We start from the raw sequence: 4,820 nt of genomic DNA on the forward strand, positions 1-4,820 counted from the left end.
TATATGAAAGTGACAACATAGGAGACTCTCTATCATGAAGATCATGGTGGTACTTTGAAGCACAAGCGTGGTAAAAGGATAGTAGCATTGCCCCTTCTCTCTTTTTCTCTCATTTTTTTGTTTTTTTGGACCTTCTCTTTATTTATGGCCTCTTTTTTTCCTCTTCTTTTATTTTTCGTCCGGAGTCTCATCCCAACTTGTGGGGGAATCATAGTATCCATCATCCTTTCCTCACATGAGACAATGCTCTAATAATGATGACCATCACAATTTTATTAACTTACAACTCAAGAATTACAACTTGATACTTAGAACAAGATATAACTCTATATGAATGCCTCCGGTGGTGTACCGGGATGTGCAATGAATCAAGAGTGACATGTATGAAAGAATTATGAATGGTAGCTTTTCCACAAATACGATGTCAACTACATGATCATGCAAAGCAATATGACAATGATGGAGTGTGTCATAATAAATGGAATGGTGGAAAGTTGCATGGCAATATATCTCGGAATGGCTATGGAAATGCCATAATAGGTAGGTATGGCGGGTGTATGGTACCGGCGAAAGTTGCGCGACACAAGAGAGGCTAGCAATGGTGGAAGGGTGAGAGTGCGTATAATCCATGGCACTACAAGAAATGTGTCAACTTGTGACCTTGACTATTGGTCACTGAAAGGTCATTGTTTTTCATTTGCGACCTTTTTGTGACCAAAAACAGAAGGTCAAAAGCTGGCGGTCGTAAACTGAAATTAACGACCTTCTCTGTGAGAAGGTCGTGGACGTTTATGACCAAAATATGCCTACTGTATTGTTTTGGTCACTATCAGCCTCCCTAGGCCACGTAGGCATCCAGCGTGGCAAGCTGATGTGGCACAAGAATCAGCCCGGTCCAATTCGGTTTTCTACATGGGCCTAGCCCAACAATTCGGCCTTCTTAATGTATTTTTTCCTGTGCTTTTATTAGCTACATGGGTCTGGCCCAACAATTCAGCCTTTGATTTCTAGGCCTTTAGCCTTTTTGCTGCCATTTCTTATTTTGGCCTCGTCCTTTTTACAATCCATTTTGAACCAGGTCCCACTAGTCGGGTCATCCAATTAGGTCCCACTTGTTAGTTTTATTTTGTTTCTTTCCCATTTTAAAGGACCCACTAGTGAAATGGGACCCAAGTGTGCTGTTTTGGTGCCGCACCTCAGTTCTCTATTTGTGCCACTTGTGAAGCCGGATGTACTTGATTCAAATAACACATAACACACAACAAATAACTTGATTCAAACAGAGCCAATAATACATCATATTTTAAACGGCAACTAAAGTACTTTACAATCATGGCAGTATAAATCAGGTATTCAACTATAAAATACAACTAAATATTAATATGGCCAGCTCCAGCTACAGGGTTTTCTTCGGAATTATTCTCCTGGAGTTCCTTGTACGCCAACTTTTGAGGAATGAAGGCCAAAATCTATGTGTTATAAATCAGAAAAGTTAGGAATATAATCAAGTGAAGTCGTGCATATAACATTCTCCTAAGAATGAAAAATAGCTGCAGAATTTTAGATCTAATAAGAAACCATGCATATAACATTCTCATAACAGCAAGCCTGAGATATATTTGGAAAGGTTAAATGACAAGTATCAACCCAGTGCAAGATAACAGAGCAACTATGTCAAAGTTATTCAGATTTCCTGATGTGTGTGTCGTGTTATACATGCATCAAGAAGATCGTATATATACATAGATTTAACGCCTAAAGCACATCAGGCTTGGAGCTTACGTATATATACACGATTACTAGTTGGAACTAGTGAACACAGGTTGTGAATGATTTTCATACGAGTATGTACAGTCATGGTTCTGGACATGAAAATGTTTTTGTACATACAAGTACTCAGTATTTACTACAGATTTGCTAAAAGAAAGCAGATAGTATATCACCCATGTTCCACTGATTTAGACTGGTATTATATCTTACAAATCAAACTGAACAACTTCATTTCCAGCCCAACTATAATCTCAGGCCAACTACTATAAGATGCAGGGAGCAGAGAGCTCACCATGGTTGTCATGTAGTCCACATGGAAGAGGCATCATGCCCATCCAAGCAGGATCAGCAGCACTAGCACAAGCTCAATTACAGTCTCCGACCGCTCTCCTTCACCACTTGCGCCACCCATGCACTCGCTGGTCGCTGGCTATGTAGTCCACCTGATTTGCAAAGTGCAAAGGTTTCATCAATAAAACAGAGAGCGTAGCTATGGTTTCCGGCAAACTTAACTTAGAGTTATGGGCATAAACATATCAGTTCAGTCATAACTCATGACTAACTGAAACTATGCCACTTTTCGTAAAAAGATGATCACATGATTCTTGCAAGATTTTTCAGTGAGCGAGTCCCCACAACATATGCATTAGGACAGAGCGGCAACTTACAACAGCAGACATGCTTCGAAAACTACATTACATATTACAGCAGCATGATAAAAATGTACTCAAATATATTCATAGAAGCACACAGACTATATATTGTCCTTTCACAATTGGAGTAAGAAATGCAAGGATAGTTATAACTTGGAAGTTTCGTGCTAATAGCCTAATAACAAATTTCAAATAAAATCAGTATTAATTCTAACATTATATGCCAAAGTAGAAAAGAAAGCCTCGCAGTTCTCTCAGTTATCACAAAAGTAATATGCCACTTTGCTCCAAGCTTCAGTGGGCGAAAAAGAGACAGCATGGATCACATATGATATGTGCTAGCCACAGAGGCAAGCTCACAGAAACAAAAAAATGGTCTGGTAGAATATGATGATACTGTTGTTCTCAGGTGAGGAAATAAAAAATTCAATAACAGAAGCTAATTTCACGGACCATAATGGCGCTGCATCAAGTGCAGTTCAATTTCATGCCTATATCAGATGAAATGAAGCAATAGCAAAGCTACGATTCACCTGAAACTAATACATGGTTTCATCCATCAGAAGTAGCTGGTTACACTAATCATGAAATATCAGTGGGAATCCGGACGATTTTCTTCATCACCCGGAATCATGCAGTTCAACCCAACAGAACACAATGAGCAATAAGGTTCATAACCAATGAAGGAATGCATGTAAAGTCAGTCTAAAGTAGTAAAAATGTGCAAATGTACTTCAGGAGATGGTGTGACCCATCGATTTTCTTCATCACCCAGGTAATGCACATCTCATCAGCCAGCAGAACACAAAAAAGAGTATAGAAAAAGTACTGCTAAGAGGTTTGAAAAAAAATCAAAGGAAAGTATTTGCTCAATAATAAAGGAGTACATATGTAGTCCAAGAGATGGCATGATCCGTCAGAAGTATCTGGTTGTAATAATCATGAAAAATCAGTGGGAATCCGAACGATTTTCTTCATCACCCAGATCATGCACATCTCAGCCAGCAGAACATCACAAGTAACATATGTAAAACAATGATTCTGAGCATCGGTAAACAAAATTCTTCACAGTACTATAAAGCATGAACTGTGACTGGTTTCTAAAATCCGTGGGAATCATCATAAATTTTTTATAATGCAGACCAAATTATTTACCACCAGGAGAGTTTATATGACAAAAGCTGAAGGCGTATCTATTAGAGTACCAGCAAATCAGACTGAACTTTCATAGAATGATTAGTATAACTAGACCCATTTTAGTTTAGCATTACATAAAATACTAGTCTTAACAGAGTGGTAGCAGTCGCACTAGCAACTATTGAGCACTGAAGAAACAGGACAGGGAAACAGCATACCCTGATGGTGCCCAGGCTGCAGCCTCAGAACCCTGCAAAACCACAAACGACCCGCTGGCTAGCGATCCAGAAGTGGCCGTGCGGGAGCAGGCTGCACCCTTCCCCGCCGAGGCTCTACACGCACGCAAAAACAACGAACACCCATTAGCCTCCGCCACCATACTGCCGCATGCAGATTCGAGGGGCGTGAGGTGCCGCTCACCTTGGAGAAGGGCGCGGTGTAGAGGAGCGCCGCCGCGAGCGCCGCCGCCACGGCCAGCAGCGGCAGCACCCGACCAGTCCCAACCGCCATCGCTCGTCGACTCCCTCTCCTCCTCTGGGTCTGCGTGCAGCGGCGAGAGTCCCGTCCCCATCCGGGCGGGGCTAGGGACGGGACCGGGGGAGGGGGACGAGGATGAGGTGTGGCTATGGGGGAACGGAGAGATGACCGGGAGAGCAGCGACACGGAGCAGGATGGGATCTACACGAGGCCGTCGCCGGGGTTTGTGGCGTGGTGGAGGCGCTCGTGAGGAGGGAAGGAGGAGAGGGCGAGGGAGGGAGGGCGCCGCCGCCGGCGAGGGGAAGCTGTGGCAGTGTTGATCTGGATCGGATCGAGATCTGAGGGTGGGAGAGGGCGGCGGCTGTGGGTGTGCGGAATTCGGGAGAGTGAGTGGAAGGGGAGCCGGAGGAGGTTGGGATCCGGCTCATGGAGGAGAGCGAGTGGAGGGGGACGGCGGTGTTGGGCGGAATCGATGGGGGCGGCGGCGCACGGAGGAGGGCGCGGCTAGGGTTTGGACGAGTGGAGAGGGAGCTGCGCTGATTCGGGAGGGGGATGAGAGGGATGAGGGGTAGAGGGGGTGGGGGAAGAGGGCTGCCGTCGGATCCGGGCCTATCCAATGGTGGCCGGGCATGATCCGCGTGAGGTGCTTGTGGACCAATCAGAATGTAATAAAGGCCTTGTTGACTTTATGACCATATAAATAGGTCGTAATTGATTAAAAATAAGTTCTTTTGCAGGAGAAAAGCATTTTTCATTGTTGAAGTATAAAAAATAGTTTTTTTG

General features: G+C 43.9%; 1 long non-coding RNA gene and 2 pseudogenes across 1 annotated transcript; all 3 read right to left on the bottom strand.

Annotated features, from left to right (window-relative positions):
• Positions 1 to 1,289: 1,289 nt before the first annotated feature.
• On the bottom strand, positions 1,290 to 4,583 carry LOC125556510 (uncharacterized). The gene is made up of 4 exons (XR_007305111.2): positions 3,981 to 4,583; positions 3,779 to 3,892; positions 2,063 to 2,213; positions 1,290 to 1,469 (listed from the first exon to the last, which is right to left on the bottom strand). It is a non-coding gene; the product is annotated as an uncharacterized LOC125556510 (long non-coding RNA).
• Positions 2,978 to 3,053, bottom strand: LOC125511782 (small nucleolar RNA R12; annotated as a pseudogene).
• LOC125511781 (small nucleolar RNA R12) lies at positions 3,335 to 3,410 on the bottom strand (annotated as a pseudogene).
• Positions 4,584 to 4,820: the final 237 nt, after the last annotated feature.

This window comes from Triticum urartu, chromosome 5A (assembly GCF_056163025.1).
Source record: "Triticum urartu cultivar PI428250 chromosome 5A, HENAU_Tu73, whole genome shotgun sequence".
NCBI classification, from domain to species: Eukaryota; Viridiplantae; Streptophyta; class Magnoliopsida; order Poales; family Poaceae; genus Triticum; species Triticum urartu.